The sequence below is a fragment of the Tachysurus fulvidraco genome, chromosome 1 (genome assembly GCF_022655615.1).
Source record: "Tachysurus fulvidraco isolate hzauxx_2018 chromosome 1, HZAU_PFXX_2.0, whole genome shotgun sequence".
NCBI lineage: Eukaryota > Metazoa > Chordata > Actinopteri > Siluriformes > Bagridae > Tachysurus > Tachysurus fulvidraco.
Genome location: NC_062518.1, coordinates 7,925,269 through 7,944,870, shown reverse-complemented (window position 1 = coordinate 7,944,870; position 19,602 = coordinate 7,925,269). Strand labels below are relative to the sequence as shown.

General features: G+C 39.0%; 1 long non-coding RNA gene across 3 annotated transcripts in view; it reads right to left on the bottom strand.

Moving 5' to 3' along the window:
• Positions 1-455: 455 nt before the first annotated feature.
• The window catches only part of LOC113636736, a 48,819-nt gene continuing 29,672 nt past the window's right edge, over positions 456-19,602 (bottom strand). The window contains exon 5 of one of the 3 annotated variants that reach the window (XR_007143443.1): positions 456-581. This is a non-coding gene — a long non-coding RNA (uncharacterized LOC113636736). Of the gene's footprint in view, positions 582-14,620; positions 18,517-19,602 lie in introns of those variants that run through there. The other 2 variants (XR_007143444.1, XR_003439135.2) reach the window with 2 other exon arrangements.

Below are 19,602 nucleotides of genomic sequence, written 5' to 3'. Positions count from 1 at the left end.
GCTGGCTTTCCTTCTTTCAGTGTTCACTGCATTATTTTACATAACAAGCGCTGTGAGTGTGCCTGATGCTCCACATTTAGCATTCATTGCATAATCCCAAACATTGCTGCCAATCTCAGCTACGTCTCCTTTTATTTCAGAGGAAGCTTTACTAACCATTCTTTCAGGGCATTGATTGTTTGTAGTATTCTGATCTGTTTGTGGCCTCTCTCCTTTTGTATTGCTTTACACAGTGTTCATCCAGAAAAAGCAGTATCATTCAATGCACTGTTTGAAGAAAGCCGGGAATAAAATATGTATTAGTTTTCCACAGAGGATTTCATTTTTTACCATGCTAAAAAAGAAAAAAGAAAATAAAAAAGAGGGGAATGTGAATCTATTCAAAATCTCCACCACAGAAACAGAAAAACCCAACAAAAAATGGTGGCTGAGTTACTTACTTATCATTACCAGGCTTAGTTTTGTAACATTCAGCCATCTCCACATTCCACTTCCTCTCCTTATTTCTCCCACCTTCGTCTCCTCGCCACCACCACCGCAGCCGCCGCCTCCCCTTCTTCCCTCCTCGTCTCCTGACAAGCCTTGGGTTTTCAGCAAAGAAAGCGAGCATTAATTAAGACAGTGCCAGCTGTAATTTTCTTGGGAAGTAAATTTCTGCACAACTAAAGGTTACGGGGACCTTTTCACTGTCAGAATTTACTACAGCCGCTGAATGTTAATGCAGCTAATGAAGACATGCTCTCAGTCTCTGAACTTAAAAAGGTACCACTGCAGGAAGAAGAGGAGAGAAGGATGGAGAGGAAAGAAAAAAAGGAGGAATGAGAAAAAAAAAACAAGAGGGTGAAGGAAATCTGCTTTGATGAATGCATTCAGATTGTTCAAGTTCACTGAGAGCCAGTGTGTGCTGCAATCTGCATTCAGGGGCATTTTTTTTCTTCCTCTTCCTCAGGAGCACCATTAATACCAGCAATCATATAATTCTTATAAAAACTCCCACAGACAGATGTGCAGTCAAGAAAAATGTATCATGTTGTTCAAACCCCAACCTGAATAACCACTGTATCATTTTCATCACCATCATCGAATGGTGTAATAGGATTAAAACAGCGGTAAGTGATTTTTAGGTCACATTTTCTTTTTGTACTATTTGTTATTCTCAAATACTAGCAGCTGTCAATAAAAGTTCTGCTCAGTGCATAAGTTTCAGTGGCGCCTCAGTGTAAGCGAGAGACAAAACTCATGATGTGGATCACCAATGTCCAACCAATCAGAGTAGAGGTGTTGCACATTTCCTGTTAATCTTGTTGCCTGTCAAATCAGAAAGGGCACCCATGTTTCACCAGTATTCAGGCATTCTAGCCTAGGCATGTTTTTTCAGGGTAACACTGAATCGAGGGAGTCTATTTGCATGAATTTTAAGTTTCAAAACAGCTAGCTTTAGTTAACGTTCACCAAAATGTACCTGGATATACTGTACCTTTGATATGTAGTGTATATGTGTATCCATTACACAGTACCATACGTGTGTTCTTCTCTTTCCATGCTCCAAATGTCAGTATCTTGAGTCAGACACAGAAACTTTTTTGACGACTACCACTACGATCCTGAATATGTTGGAAAACACTGGAATAACGGAGAGGTGAAAATGCCAGCAATGTCAGCCTGTGCTTTGAATTCTGGCTCTGACACTCCTTCAACCTCAGCTACATCACTCAGATTCATAATTGGCCTGTTCTGGAGATGTTTGCGGGACATTTATTTATTTATTTATTTTTTATTTTTTGCCGCTCAGATATTTTTCTAATGCAATATGCAACTTTTGTTATCCTTTATACAATTTCTAATGAATGATGCTGGTTCTGTTTCTGTAATAGCCACTGCAACACTGGCCAAGCAAATAGTAAGGAAGCTGCATCACAACATCCTCAGACCTCAGACCTCTTCATTATGAACAAGTGATTATAGCTTGCTTTTTAAAAAGTTAGTCATGGATGCAGAGTGCACCTCCTATTTGTATCTGTATTAATAGCTGTTTATAAAACGTTATGTTCATTTTTGTTTATAGTACATAATATATTAAGATTTCATTACATACCTACAGAAAATGGTGGACTTGTGTATGTGTTTATAAGGCTGCTATAATTACACTGTAATAACACAGTTATGTCTATTTTGCCTGACATGGAAAATATAATAATACAAGCCAGTGTTGACAAAATCTTGACTTGTCAACTTGACTTCAAAATTTATTAAAGCAATTTCTATACACACACACACACACAAACACACACACACACACCATATATATATATATATATATATATATATATATATATATATATATATATATATATATATATATATATATATTACAAATATCAAAAATAGAACATATTATAAAAAACTTAAATATTAGCACAGCTTAAGTCGCATAAATAAATTCTTGTTTTGACTCTCTTATATACCACCTCTAAGAATGTAGGGTATGTGATTAAACCATTTTAAAGAAGATTTTAAATGAAGTAGAGAAGGCTGAGAAGGACAGTAGTCACGTTGAAAGCTGAGAAGCAGAATGGACTAGTTGTGTTGGTGTGCTGAATTATTTAAACAGGGCAAAAGCACTAAGGCCAGAAGACTGACACGTACCATTAGCTGCTGTTATGAGCGTTCACTTAATGGGCTGCTTTAGACAAAAATAATAATCCAATACGGCATGCTCGCATAGAGAGACGCCAAGCACACCGGTTCTCCCAGCCCACCTCTACTCGCCACACACACACTCCCATTTGTCCAAACCTGGTCTGAAAGGTGATTTGAAGATAGGCAAACAGAGCAGGTCTGTTTCAGCAAGGCCTTGAATTTTCACACCTCAGCTCAGGCCTCATCTCTCTGATGGGATGCGAGACATGGTGGGTGAGAAAGCAAAGCAAAACAAGCCTCCCCTTTGCTTCAAAGCAAGCGAGATGAGTCTGAACACAGCAATCAAAGGCAAGGTCATAAAAAAAAAAAAAAAACACACACACACACACAGGCGTGCCGTGAAGAATTCCTGAAGAAAGTAATATTTAACCTGAGGCAAGAGAATAATTTTACTTTCTTCTGATCAGTTTAAAAAATCTCCCCTGTCAGTGGCAGCAGCTTTATACAAATTAATGGCCTTTAGTGAAAATCTCCTGCGCTTGGGTTATTAATTGTTAAAGTGCATACATTAAACAAAATGAGTAAAAAGTAATTTTAATAAGTTATCTCCTCTGAAAACCTGCCTGGAAAATAGTGGGAAAGACAGTGTGCAATCTACATGAAGTGCAATATCTCAAAATAATACAGTATAAATATGAGAGAGAAAAGAGACACGTCGACAGAAACGAACTGCTGCTATATTCATTATTTCTCAGCATTCAGCACAATTAGCCGAGCCTGCTACTCCCTCAAAAAAAAGAACTCTAAATCTTGTTGTTCTTCCTGCACAGGCCGTGGTTTGTGCGCATGGTCCAAGGTTAACTTCAGTTCATTCATCAGGACAGGCAGCGGTTTAATTACAGGACTTTCTGGTCAACTGAGCACGGCGTTATCAGAAAGACAGGTTTGTGACGTTCTTTTTCGCCGTCTCTGATTTGACAAACACTCAGAAGCCAGACAATGAAGTGTGGTGAACTTTTTGAAACCTTGAGATAATTAGTTTGCGCCTAGGCAACACATCAAAACTGCTATCAAGCTCAAGACATGACTGTAAGATGTCAACATTTGGGAGATGGAAATTCTTAGAACATACCCAAGACCTTTCCAGTTTCCAGCCAGTTCCAAGAATATTCTAGATGGAAATTTGTGTTCAGCTCATGAAGTTGCTACTCTGTGTACGCTGTGTTCTCAGTCGTGATGTATGATTTTTTTTCAGGATGATGTTACTTGAAACCGCATTTTGTGCCATATTTGGTTTCTGTCTTCTTCAGTATATTTTGAATCCTTGTATTTTACCATGTGCACTTACTGTACCCATCGTTCCTGATTTTTTCCTCGGTGCCTTATTAGATAAAGATGTCACTCAGATTCTCATTTGAAATTTATAAAATTGACTATTTTGCCATATTATATTTAATTTTCTAGTATTTCTCGAGGTTCCATTAATACTTTTCATGGAGTTGTGGAAGATCGCTATGGTATGCTCAGATTATACGGTACTGCTATACTTAATGTTCAAAGTTAGACTCAAAATTTTACACCTTTGGAATACTTAAGTGGAGTAACCACTTATTCTGGTCAGGGTTGTGGTGGATCCGTGGCAAATCCAACGGAAATACACCTGGAATTTTCATCACGGGGCACAATTCACACAACATTCATGGGAAAATTTAACATAGCCAATTTTCTTCTGGAAACTGGAGAAACCCAAAAGAATCCCACTTGGACCCCACACAGACAGGCTCAGGATTGAACTGAAGACCCTGGAGCTACCAGCAGCACCATCAAATTTCATGTACTAATTTGACTCAGGTGGGCAAGATGGTTTCAGCTCAGTGGTTTCATTTGGAAAGAGGACTGGATAGAGAAAATATGTTTTACTCTCAACCTAAAGGAAAAGACACAGTCACAGAATACAGTGTTATAATTGCAAACAGTGTTATAAATTCACTACAAAGTATGAAACTCCTGTCCGATCTTGAGATTAGATGTCCAAGGTGTTTCTGTGAGATTGTCACTGAAGCTTGTGACCCTGTATTAGCATCATCACTATCATAAATAAATTGCCTACTGTATGTTTATGAAGCTTGATTTTAAAAGGCTATGATAGGATATTGGTGTTCAATCAAATCTAGATGTAAAACAACCATGCAAAACAATGTAACCTTAAACTGATACCGTTTTGCAGACCATGCAAACAGCATGCCGTGTAAATCCCATCCTCGGCTCTCCATGCTTTTACACTTGAGAAGTGCTAATTTTAGCCTCCTAATGATGCAGTTTGATTTCATACATCAATGAGTTATAATAATAACTGCTCTGTCAAACATCTTTATGCATGTCTTTTGAGAAATGCTTATAATATTAACATTCAGAAAACATCAACTGGTCTACAGAAATCGGTCAGCATTGGCTAATGCCACACTTGCATTTTCACAGCATATAAAATAAAATAACGGTTGAATTATTTAGCTTCTTGTTTAATTTAACTTGTGACCAGCTTTGTTTTTACAAAGAGGATGAAATCGATAATGTTGTGAAGTATAGATTTTCATACTCGTTTTGTTTTGAGAGTTGTATTACTGTACCTGGTTTTAGCATTAATGAACAAAACAAAATGTTACTATGACCTCTCTTGTTCACAGAGCTACACAAAGTGTACTTAAGCCCTTCCTGAAAGCTGACATAAACTTACATAAACATTTAGAAAGGCTTGATTCCAATATGCTTCATCTGAAATAAAGACTGTCTATTCTGATGTCAACTTAGCAAATCAGAGTTCCTGAGTAAAATGACAAGTTCGTGTTGACATAAAGCTGTGTAATAACTTTTTGAGGGCTCAATTATATGACAAAATAATGACAACTGACTTCAAAACTCTGCCCATGTTCTGCCCAGGTGAAATAACCATGATTTGATGTGACATATAAAACACCAAAGCGAAACTCGCTGTAATTTAGGGTCAAAGCAAAACTCACATAGCCCCGTCATTAGGGTGTCAAATCATTGTCATATGATTTCATTTGATTGTGACATTAAATACACAAAATATAAAGTGTTAGAAAGTCAGCTGTCATGATATTCAAAGTTAAGTCAGCCTGAAAATTTGCTAGACATAAAAAATGACACTTGCTGTAATTAGATGTTTGAAATAAACGAAAAGAAAACAGGTTTTTTTTTTTTTACATCTTTTTAAAGGTTTTGGTATCACAGTGTGTTGATAAGATTAGCATTGAAACTAGCGAGCCATCGCTGCACTGCTTTGTATAACCAAGCACATACAACCTTCTTAGACTGATAAGGTTCATACTGTAATATCGACAGTTTAAAAGGCCTATGTTCTCTTCTTTTATTCACATCTCTTTGCATGAGCTTTGTCACTCTCTTCCTCTCACTCCAGCTCATTATGGAGAGGCTCATAAAGCCAGGCCGCATAGACTGAGTGATAGCTACTTGAGGTGCCACCGTTTTCCACTCCAGGGAGAAGAGCAGGGATGTTATTTCCCAAATTTGGCCCCAAGGACGAAAAAAAAGCCTGTTTGATATTCATCGAGCCGGGAGTAGCAGACCAGGCAGCGAGCAGGTGAAAATCTATTCACAATGATAATGAACAAATGTCATCCATCGGGCTTTCTCGCCTTCAGTCTTTTTTTTCTCTCTTTTCTTTCTCCCCGATCTGAGAGCAATAGTTATCATAAGGACTGCGTGTGATGCGTTGGGGACATAGTCCCTTCAGTACAGGACAAATCTGACTGAACAAGAACCCCATGGCACGGTTCGGTTCTTACGTGAGTACTTCCGATTAAAGAAACTGTCATATCTGCTTGAAAAATCAGGTCACTTTGAACTGTTCTTTGCTTATATCCTATCGCTACATCCTTAATATACCCAACTCAGAGCTTGCCTATTACTTCTTTCCTTTCACCTCATCAACAATCAGGTCAGTAACAATAACAGCTATATTAAGTCACACTCCGATCGCACATTTAGCCTTTGTGTACAGCGTGTCAGCCCTTTTTTTACTAGCTGCTGTGCCATTAAATGAGAAGGTTACAAGGTCAAACGGTGCTGTCACATTTATAAGTGTGTGAGAGTAGATGGGTAATGTGTTTTTTTTTTTTTTTTGCTCAGTTCATCTCCCTGCAGCCACACCCTGGCACTGCCATCACTCCACTTAATGTGTCAGTAGGCCATCAGAGCTCTGCCATTGCCCAGGGTGAGAATACGAGAGGAGTAGGAGGAGGAGTGGCGATAAGACAAACTAGGATATGTCTCAATTTAGCTATACACATAGGAGGGCATGAATGACAAATGGTTATTTGGTGAGAAGGATGACAGGGGCAGGGATATTTCTCTAGGATTAGAACGTATTAGTCAGAGCGAATCTCTAGTACTTTGAATGGCATAAATACTTCCAATATATTTGATGCCATATATGGTTATTAAGGCCTGAGGAATCTACAATTAGCATTAATCCTCTTAATGGTATCACTATCTGTGCTGTGAAAGAGCTTGGGCAAAAAAAAGGTCAAAGTTTAAAACATTATCTCTGATCCAATTTAAGAGTAGAAGTGGACATTTAGCTTCCAAAAAGGTAAAATTCTAACATTTACCTCAGTCTCTAAGGCCTTCCATTAAGTACTAGTGCTGAAAAAAGACAAAGCTAGAAAAAAAAGAAAAAAAAATCTCTTTAATTCACTTGCGTTCCCGTACTCCAGGGTTAAATGTCTGCTGTCGTTTCCATGTATTAGCATCTGATTAGCATAGAAATGCTCACAGGGGCTAAAGCAAAGTAGTGGAGACAGGGGGAACCTGTAATTTCATTAGGACACATGTCTAAGTGTTTAAGCTGGAGCCTACGATAATGTATTCATTGTTGTCATACGGCCGCAGAGAGAGGCCAGCGAGATACGCCGAGTCTATTTGCCAGGGCTGAAAATGTTATGTTTGTTCTGGAGAGGGAGAGGAAAGAAAAGAGAGTGGGAAAAAAATGGAGATTGGTTTATGAAAAGCTGCCCCGAACCCCTCTTTCATCCCCCGCCCAATCTGCTGCTTCATCTGCAAAGAGCTGGCGATTTTTTTTTTGTTCTTTTTTTTTTGGAAGGAGGAAACCAAAACTGGGCAGCAGGATGCTCCATTTTGATCATTAGCACTAGCCTAATTAGCAGCATTATCACATGGACTAACACCAGGCCAGCATCTAACACAGTAGTCGGCTACTGTGAACACCGCTGTGCTGTTACAGCCAGTCAGACTGTTAGATCTTAAAAAGAGGGAGGATCTGTACCCACAATGATGTCCTTGAAAGAAGCCCAACATTAGAGCTTGTTCTCCCAAGAGCATGCAGTAAATTAAAGAGGGAAAATGTATAGAGGAGAAACAACAGCAATAAGTCAGAGGTTGAGGGTAGCCTTTGCAATGGCTAAGCAGGTCCGGTACATAAATCATCCTAATGTGCACCTTAAAAGTATACTTATTTTAATAAGGAGGAATGAACAAGCTTTCTAAAGAATTAGGTTTCTTAGGAAGGTTTCTCCTTACTTAATTCCCTATAAACTGTCTTTCGATTATTTTTTCAGTTCCATAGATGTCTCAAGTATACATTTATAGGCATGTAGGCCTGCATGAGACATGCATTTTGATTCCTGCCATGTAACACTAACAGCACTTTCCCTGCCATCACAAAACTTTTTAGACAGAAAGAAACATGACAATTTGAACCAATCACATTTCTCAGCATGCAGCACCGAGTGGATTGTTTCCACACCTGACACCTGATGCAGACCAGCATCGCTTCTCTAGACCACTCCCAAGCTCAGGAAATTGCTTTTACACTTCAGCAAATGTACAGAACTCTCAGGGCAAATAGCCCAGGATTCTAAAAAATGAAAATAAAAAAATAAATAAATAAAAAAGGGACAAAATGCCACACGGATCTGAATGTGTTGCTTTTATATTAATCACATAAAAAGAAACAAAAAATCCTTAAGGCTTCAGCGCCACTGATATTAACCACACACACAATACATTAGATTCACTCCGTAGACAACAACCTGACTCACCATAAAAAAAAAGGATAAAAATTAAAAATGACAATTTCCCAGCATTTACCTAAACGCTGACTTGTTGAGTTTCATCTGAGCGACTGTTCACAATAAATATTAAAGAGAAATTTGCTCCGCAATGATGTGATGTGCAAAAGCAACCTTGTCGGATTCATATCTGGAATTGTTCTGCCATTATAACTGACTGCGTAAGCGATTCTTAAGTATCTCCAAAGTGCAAATAAACAATGTCTACGCGGGAGTAAGCACGGCCTCAAGCGCTTGGGACGGACTGCATAGCGTCAGGGAAATTTGTCACTGATATACATGCTGTGCCCTTAAGAAAATGACGGCGCTGTCAGCAAGCAGAGGGGGCCTGCGACACTTTGGATATAAATCCAAGGAGGAGATAAAGAAAGTACATGATAAATTAAGCAGCGCATATAAATTCTTAAGAGTCTCCATTTTAATGCCGGTCATTATTCAACAAATTTTTCTAAGAAATGCCACATAGGCAGGAACAAGTAATTAGAGGGAGAAAAGTGAAACTGTCATCCTTAATGGTTTACTCCGGTGCCTCACCTTATCCTACGGAGATCCGAACCAGGCAAAAGTGAAGAGGGGCACGATGAGGGGAGTCACGAAAGGGCAACAAGCGGCCATTACGGCAGCCCTTGAAAAGTACAGGAAGAGTTTTTTAAAAAAAAAAAAAAATCTAAAAAGATCTTTAAGTTCTTCAGATCGGTCCACAGGAGGGGGTAAATGTCTGGTCCACATTCATGACTTTCTCCTCTCCTCAATAGTCGATCGCTCTCAATAAATCTGAAGCCACTAGAGATATTGTTAGTGTTGGGCAAGTACTATTAAAATTTATGGACGACACTTTGGAACAATTAATCAGCATGTGTTGATTAATAAAGTTGGTTGGCTATTCTCCTGAAACCTGCGAGGCCATGAGCATTGTCAGATGGATCATTTTATTCATTATTTTTGATTAATGCATGTGCATTGAGAGAAAGAGAGAGAGAGAACTTATCCGCTATGAAAAATCATAAATAGTAAATGAGCATGTGTACGGTTAACCTTGGCCATGGAGGGAGGGGGTGGCTGGCTGGGTGGGGGTGTTGGGGTGAGAAAGGGGATGTGCAAATTCAGCAAATAAATTGCTGCAGGGATTAAAAAAAAAGCAAATTGGGGGAGTTTGATGAACATCACCTCCCTGGACCTGTCCATCTTTCACCAATGCCAGTGATTAATTAGTTTGTTTAGATACTCAATTAGTTCAACCAAGCAGAGGGAGAGAGAGAGAGAGAGAGAGAGAGAGAGAGAGAGAGAGAGAGAGAGAGAGAGAGAGAGAGAGAGAGAGAGAGAGAGAGAGAGAAACAAACTACACATGGCAGGGAGGGAAAAATAAAGAGAGGGTGAGTAGACTGATAAGGACAAAATCTGAAATGAAAATGGAACTGCTTTTTATTTCACTTTTATCTCTTTCTATCCTGCTCTCTCACTTCTTTCTCCCAGGTTTCCTGTTGGACGCCCTTTATCATGCTGCAGTACTTTCTTTTAGATTAAAAAACATAAAGAGTAAAACAAATCTCACATTCATTATGATGCAAGAAAACTGAAGTCCAAAATGTAATAACACTCAATTTAACTATTGTCAGGTCTGTGTGGAGGGAGTAGGCAAAAGTCCTGATCACACTGTAATCAATAAGGGAAAACAAAACCGGACATAAAACAGACAACTTCTGCTTTATTATTGGCAAATGTCCAAACTAGTACAGTATACTTCTCTCTTTGTCAATTTGCGTGAGATAAACCAGCTACAAGCATCTGTCTTGTCAAATAAACAGCAGCATGTAGCCCTTCCCTGCACGCATGTTCAGTTTGAAAGCACTTGGAGGAATGCTTGAGGTGTGTTGGAAGAGCGACATGGCAGCTTTCACCCACACAGACTGGTAATGGGTTTGGAATTGGCAATGACAGAATTGAGAGAGAAAGCTGAGGAAAATAGGCGTGAAAAAGAGAGATTTGAGAAAAACCTTGTAAAACATTGACCAATTCCCTAAGAAAGTGCAAAGATCCTCACACAGTTCTGTGGCTTTGCGATTAGTGAAAATAAGAGGTACACAGACACTGAAAGGATGAATGGATAGATGAAATATATTTTTCTATATACTAGTATAAACTAAATCCAACCATGTTTTAGTCCTCCTATACAACAGCAATGATCCCTTTTTTATTTATTAATGGGTGACGCATGATGATTTTTAACCTTATATAGTTACTTTCAAATTTTGTGGAACGTCTGCAGAACAAGTTAGCTCCGAGATAGCAAATATATACAGTTATCCCCTTACCAGCTTCTTTGTTTTTATGTGTCTCTTGAAGTTAATCAGACAACAATGTGTAGCTTTTGTGCAACTTTTTTTTTTTTTTTGGAGCCATGAAGAGCCATGAAGTGGTTCTGTCATGAAGATTATGTCCTGAAGCAAAAACTTGTGCTGACACCGGAGACTCTTTCCATAATTGAAAATACATTTATGTTCAGTAAACATTGGGGTTTCACCCTATAATACATTAGATGCATCTATGTTTCTTTCTTTCTTTCTTTCTTTCTTTCTTTCTTTCTTTCTTTCTTTCTTTCTTTCTTTCTTTCTTTCTTTCTTTCTTTCTTTCTTTCTTTCTTTAAATTGAACACAACAATAATGCCAGTGATTGTATGATTCCTAGAAATGTTACAATACACAATGTTATTATAACACAATAGGAAAAGAATGGTATTTATTTTCAAAATCATGCTAGCAAGAACAACAGCGTATAGACAGGAAACTGGATTGCCGTTGAGTGCAAGGTGTAGAAAAGGAAATATACAATAAACGCATCTAATTCGGTAGCAGGCAAATTTATAGCAAGCGTTGATGCTATGAAGATCAAGTCTATAATGAAAATGGTACAGTAAATGCCAGAAAATAACTGTTAACTGCTAGCTATAAAGAGACTAGATATGTAATCATATGCCCTCTAGACCTTCTTTTATTAAGATATACGTTGGATTAAGCTGTTACCATTTATAACACAGTGACAGTCCTAACACATTTCATTAACTTATAGCAAGACATATGGATACAGGCTCAAAAGTTCATAACATTCTGAGACAATAATACACAGCCTTTCATGACTCTGATCTTGACAACGCTTAACTTATGACTTTCCCGTTCTGAACATCAGTCTATCGCTCAGCCGATACTGAGGACAGCAGTGTTGTAATTTTTACCACTCCTGCCATGTGATTGCCCAGAAGAGAGGGAGAAAATCAGATTAGCATGTTGACTACAATATAAAACAGCACTGCTCTCTCAATCAACATCCGCTTTGCTGGCCTTATTGGGAAAAGATGCTTGGCCACACAGAGGATGAGTGAACTGTGTGCATGCATGAGGTCCAGGCCTCATATGGCACATCTGCATCTCATAATACCTTCACACTCTAATAAGTATTCCCATGCTGGAAGGATGAAGCCACCGAGATCACTGTAGAATCTACTTTCTTTCAGCTATCACACAACCATTTCTTCTAAAATGGTTCACTGAACAATAGCAGATTTATATATTGAATTAAAGAATAAACTAACTAAATAAATAATTAAATAAATATAAGTCCAGGATCATATTTAAGTAGTGAAAGAATTAAGCATTTGTAGAAATTATTTATGTTCTACTTTATAAAGAATAATAAAAAAAAATTTTTATATTTTGCAACCCTGTGTTCACATGTATTCAATGTTAGTGCTTGGTGTGACAACCCTTTGTCTTGTTTCAGAAATTTTCAGTAATCTCAGGTACAGGTTTTGTGGGAATCTGTGGGTTCAGTAATCTTTGTAGAATCTGTCACAAGTCGTCACTGTCAGGGATCAGCCCGGACTTTCGGCCACGTGTGTTTGTTATTGTTCCTCGTCACGTGTCTGCCCCGCCTTCGTCTACTCCTACCTGTCTCCACACCTGATCCTAGTTGCGTCATCACTGTCTCATGTATAAATGTGAGGAATCATTGGTTACGTCTAGTCAAGGTTAGGTTTCGTCGTTTGTATTATTTTAGTCCTCGTCATTTATCGTCTTTGTCTCTATCATCTATTAAACCCCATTCATTTGAAGCTATCCTGTGCACGGGTCCGTCTCCTTCCTTCCCTGGTTGTGACATTCACTTGTTGACTTCTTAATGTTTGTCTTCTTTTTCTTCGTTTACAAACATTTTAAACATTCCATTTTGGCTGGAAAAGTAAAAGTCGTTGGAAATCTAAAACATTTATTTTCCTCATTTAACATTCCTAAATGTAACCACTACACATCGATCCCTCTGCCACCAACAAATCTCCTCCATCTTATTACTATTCTTATTAGTTTGCTTCAAATACAAATATACTTCAAGCAGGAAGTAAGTAAAAACTATTTCAGACATTTCACCTTGCTGTGACCTTCACCTATGCTGGTTACAATAATAATCGCATATACACTGAATGACCAAAGGTTTTTGGACACTTGACCATCCCTGCTACATGTGGCTCTTCCTGAGACTCTTGCCCCAGGGTTGTTAAAATGTCTTTGTATGCTGTAGCATTGCAATTTCCCTTCACTGGAATAAATAGCCCAAACCAACTTGGCAATGCTCCTGTGCACATGTTCCATGAAGACATGGTTCACAAAGTTTGGAGCAGAAGAACTCATGTGGACTGGTCCTGACCTCCACCCAAGTGAACACCTTCGTGATTAATTGAATGCTGACTGTACTCCAGGACTACTCACTCTGACTTCGCTAATGCTCATGTAGCATGTAGCAGAAATCCTCACAGCCACACTCTAAAATCTTCCCAGATGAGTGGAGCTTATTAAGTGTGAACAAAACCTGGAAAGGGATGTTCAGAAAGCATTTACAGCTTTAATGGTCACAAATGTATGACCATGTATTGTAGATTGGATGTGTAAATTCATTCTTCAGATTTCCACACAAATACAGATTTATGTTAGAATGTCTGAGATTAACCCGAGAAGTTCGGATAAGCGGTAGAATGAATGAATGAATGAATGAATGAATGAATGAATGAATGAATGAATGAATGAATGAATGAATGAATGTCTGAGATTATTCAGTTCACCTCCTGAGAACATGTGCAATCTAATGCAGCATCCACATGCTTTTATATAGACAGGTGTGTTTGTGCTTTAATCGTGCTTGGATTTATTTCCTATTATATATTCAGCTCTGAGAACCTCTGTGTTGAAGGTCAACATGTAGCAGATATAAATTGGTTAAAAATTGGTTAAAAAAGCCAACTCCTAGTCATAGTTCAATTTTTTATGGATTTAAGAGTGCTTTCTGGGATTGAATACTTTTTTTCTAAAACTGCTACTTTAATTGAAATATGTTTGCTTCACATATCCATGGCTGGGGGTTTGGTTCCCAACTCAGCCATGTGTGTCGAGTTTGCATGTACTCTCTGTGCCCCAAGGGTTTTCTCTGGGTACTCCAGTTTCCTCCCCAGTCAAAATATGTGTTGTAGGCTGATTGGCATCTCTAAATTGTGTGTAGTGTATGAATGTGAGTGTGTGTGTGTGTGTGTGTGTGTGTGTGTGTGTGTGTGTGTGTGTGTGTGTGTGTGTGTGTGTGTGTGTGTGTGCCCTGTAAAACACCGGAATCCTGCCTTGTGCCCTAAATCTCCTGGGAAAGCCAACAGGTTTCCCATGACCCTTTGGGATAGGCGGCATTATGGATGAATGGATGGATGGATGGATGGATGGATGGATGGATGGATGGATGGATGGATGGATGGATGGATGGATGGATGGATGGATGGATGGATGGATGGATGGTTGGACGGATTAAAATTTTATAGTCCTTCCTCCTGCATTTGTCTTGCACTGAGAGCTTCTTGGTCTTCATTATACTGATCGTTTAGGTTTGTCTCTTTTAAACTCTATGGGTTTGCAGATACTGATGTGACCTAAAACCTTAATTGTAGAAAGGTATGTGATTCGCAGTGATGCTTTAATTTAATTTTTATTTTTTCTCATTAACAGGGATGAATACTTAGAAAGCACTTCATTGTTTTTTTTACTTCTATTCATCCCAACAACAGAATATTCTATGTACATTTATGACTTACAATCCCCATATTTTCCCTTAAAATCTTTGCTTAATCCAACATTTCACTCTTCCATTAAAAATTGATGGTGTGGATAGCGTGTAATGGGTGGATTACTTTGCTGCTATAATTCCTCTGAGCAATGCACCACTTTGATGGACAGCCTTCTTGCAACAGAGGAAAAGCATTAATTATGGACAAATCCCATTACTCAGATTCTCTGAAATAGATTGGCGAACGCAGTCTGAAACAAGCACACTCTTGTATTCCTACCTTTTTCACATTGCATTTGCTACAAACAGCAAGAAAATATAACAGTTCGTTCCCTGTACTATTTTATTTTGTGCACTCCCTCCCTCGCTGTACAAATGGCTGAACCTGTAGACAAGAGGAAGGGAAGAAACATGACGATGAGATTTTGACTTGTCTCGGTTGCCCCGATAACCTGCCAAAAGAGACTGCTAATGGACCAGGTCCCCGGGTGTATGTCACACAAACATTTCTGCTGTCATAGCACTTTATCATACACACACTCACTGAAAAAGGAGAGAGGGAGAGAAAGTAAATAGACTTCTAGCACTAGCTCCTTATGCTTGTGTCCTAGCAACATGTCCCTCAGTGTATCCCCATACACATCTCGGCCTTCTTGCATGGACGAGTCGGGATTAATGGTATTTGCCATCCAGTTGCATCAGAGGTTAATAGGACTTCTGAATACTTCAGGTTTCGAATTGCATGAAGCCTGTACTATTGTGGTTTCCACCAAATTTTTTAAACTTGCCACATTTCAAACAAAAAGTTCAGTGTAGCATTTGAATTTATTTATTTACAGATGAAGCTTTTATGATAAGCTTGTTATTATAAATTATTAGACAACAAATTATTTGCTTTATTATTTCATAGCTTATTTTGTTGTCTTTTCATCTGTGGCTAGAAAAGAGAGGATAAAAGAGAGGATCATTTTGCCACAGGACCAGGCGTGTCACTGTCCCAAAGGTCTGCAACGCTATGGCTTGACATAATTCCATACAAATCGCTCTGGTCTTGTAATAGAGACACTCCAAATTCCCCTTGGACCTCCAGCCCTTGTACCACTGCTGCCTTGTGCTTTGCTGGGCCACTCTTCAAATAAGTCAATCCAAGGGGGAGTAGTTTGACCCCCTCGCCAGACACAGACACACATACACACATTTTCCTGTCCTGGACAGAGTAGACTGAATTATTGATGCTTATACTTAAAGACATTCTCAAGGCTTCATAATTTGTGAAATGATTATTGAAAGGAAATGGAGAAAATTATTGAATTCAAGGAGAACATTCAAACATTAAAAGATGTCAGATTTCCCAATCAATTAATGATGAAAAAAGAAATACTATCATGTCACATTATATGGGCTACACTAATTGCACATTCCTTTTTTGTCTGTCACTAAATGTGATCAGGAATCACTCAAAATAATATTACATAAAAACAAATCTATCATTATAAATTCCTCAAGGTATCAGACATGTGTTTCCCAAACCTGTTCTTAGCGGCCCATAGGGAGCCAATATTTTTGCTCATTTCAGGGAGAGGACAGTAATATGGTTAAACAAAAAAAAAGTTCTTGCATATAAAATCCTGGATAACGTAACTAAATGAAGACAGCAGTTCATGTTCAATGATTAACAATTAGTGATTAATTCATGCCTTTAAATAAAATGTCAATTCGGATGGAATCTATTACCTCGGGTTGTATCATAGAAAGGAAAAAAATCTTTGTAGTCATTCCGGACATTTCCGTGCAGTCCGTAAGATCCTAGAGCTAATCTGCCAATAATTACATCACCCCACTCTCCCATGTAAAACTAGTCCAATCCAAATAGGGCTTATGGCTATGTTTTGCTCTGACTAGTGCCACAGAGTCTGAACAGATGAGACACATGTTTTAAACTAGAAAAACATTCTTCTCTGACCGATCATCTTTAAATACCCTGGTTTTGTCATTGGCTTTTATTATTATAATATTTAGTTACTACATTCACTAATCAGACCAGACACTGTAAACGAGATATTTTTATCGAAAGCTCAGGTAAAACTCTTTTACTGTATATCTAAATGCATGTGATTGGAACTTGGACCAGAGGATCTTCTATAGAAGCCATGATGGGTCATGTTTAGAAAACTGGAGTCAGTAAACTATGGCCTTGTTATACATTTGTTAGCTATGCTTCATTGTTTTTCAAATGCACTGTCCAATCAATTTAAGTCCTTGCTGGGACTGCTTCTACAAAATAGCCTGCCAGTTGATAACCTCTGTTAAAGGGGTCCCTGGAGACCCCCTGGTTTGGGAAACACTGGCTTAGCCAATAGCTTCAAACACAAGCTCTAAGTCTCCCAAAAGAAAGTCCTCAGGCGTCCTTGTCTTAACTCCTTGAATTTCTAGGGGTACCAAACTGACAAATACACAAACAGCTTCTGATGTTGAACAGCTCACAAGACAGGCTTTTAGACCTGCTGGAATGACAGTTGGGGGAATAGGCTGTGCAGGAACAAGGCGGGGGTTGAGGGCAGCCATGCAACTTTAAAGAGACAAGACAATGCAAGAACAGTTTGTTTTCTGAAAGACATGCAGAGACAGACAGACAAAGGAGGAGCACAGGAGAGAGAACAAGAGAAAGACATTTCATTTTCTTTTTACATCTCCAAGCAAAGCAACAACTCTTCTTTCTTGGCATTTAACTCCAATTGTGATATATATCTGTCAATAAAACCTTACAGCTCTTCTATATCTTTATTAACATTCTGGAAAAGATCTTATCTGAATGCTTATTTCAGTCCATGATATCAAATGCACCAATTTAATGTTTTGTTGATTTATGATATCTCAAGCACAGACTTCTATAGGACAAAGTGCATCAGATAAAAACAAAAAACAAAAGGAGGCAGTGGTTTTTCCGTGCAGCCGGTGCTGTCCCAGTCTTGCAGGAGGTCTGGCTTAGCTGTTTCTGCATGCTACAAAGAGTCCAAGCACTCCAACAACAACAGAAAAAGCAATAAAAAGCATTCATCATGAAAGCTCGGTGAGTGCGGCAATTCATTCCGAGGGCCAGCGAAAAGAAATATCATCAATATTTGACATTGTTTTATGGAGAAGCTACTTGATTTCATCCCACGACGCCTAAAATGACCACGAATGATCAATTACCATGGCTGAGATTTGTGTGCATTTCTGTATACAGCTTACAGGGCTACTGCTGCCGGACACTGCTTTTTCTGCAGATGTTTATTTCATCCGATGCCAGTTGGCCACGCACAATAAACACCGAATGGAAGGTCTGCCGACTGGAGAAGTGTGGGAAAGCCATGAATGGAGCAGTGGTGGGTTAGAATTTGGTAGATGCAGTGGCTGTGCGAGTCTACCGAGGTTTGATTTGTGGATCCAGAAGACTAATGAAGTGGTTGGTGTGCCACCCTGCTTCTTTTGCAAGATCAATTCGGCAGCGTATGGCGGCGGCATGTTTTATGAATGATGGAGACCTCCTCAGGCCATCCATATACCTGAGCCCCCACGTCACCGTGGGGCCCCGTGGCACCGGGAGGCAGGGATCCGGCCATCCTTCTTGTTTGCAGCACAATACATTACGGCGAGCAGGCGACATCAGCGCTAACTGCTGAGAAAGACAGAAAATAGTTAATGACTTTGTGATCTCCTGCTGGAAGCATTCAAAACGAGCGCTCTGATATCCAGTGAGAGGCCTTGGACAGGAATCCATGCTGATAGTTATCACCTCAATCCAGTTAGTGGCAGATGACTGCTTGCATTAGCGTGAGGTAGCTTTTAACTTTAAACGATTTTCAAGGCCGGGTTTCCAGCGTATTAAAATGGCTCAAATAGAGGGATTCATTGCTCTGACCTCTGTACTGAGATAGACAGAGATTTTATGCATTTGTTTGGGTAATGAGAATAGTTTACCATATTTAATGCCACTTTAATGTGCTCAGTGAATTCAGAGGGCAATAGTGTGTTTGTCTAGGTGATTAAATGCTATCTCTATCCATGTGACACTGTTGAACCTTGCAATAAAACAGAAAGGGGGAGGGAAAGGAGGGCTGGAAGAAAGGTACAACCAATTTGGCATCATTTTATCACCCAAAAGCAAGAGGAAAATCTCATTATAATTAGAAGTTGTTTGAGGAGGGATATGTAAAGCAGTGTTTTAAATGTGTGGAGCTACAGCCGTTAGATGGCCTCGCCTGGCCTTCTTCAGTATTTGTATCTGGAGATCGCAGAGCCAAGCTCATCTGAAGAGGCGATGCCATTTTGAAACAGGAACATCATACATAAAGATGTCATGAGCGCTGCCTCCTGTGGAGAGGCTGAAAGGGAAAAGTAGAGCACAATGAATACTTGCCAGAGTTTTCTGGAAGTGATGAAATTTAAAGGCCTCCCTTTTTCTTTTCGCTTAGATTAAAGTGAAAAAAAGGGAGGAGAACATCAAGAAAAAAGAAAGAGAGAGAAACAGAACAGCAGCCCACTTGATTCTTATACTTTTAATCTGAACTTTGAGATTGATTGACTCAGTCTGTCAGTAAATCAGGTGAAGTCTGGCAGGAGTCTTCTTTTATGATAATCTGCGTGTCAGGAGAGAGCAGGTTATGGAGACGGGGGGAGAAAGAAACACCTCTCTACCTATCAATCGAGCTTGTTTCTCATGCAAACGCAATTCACTGCAGAACGAGAAAACGGGAAAAAAGGA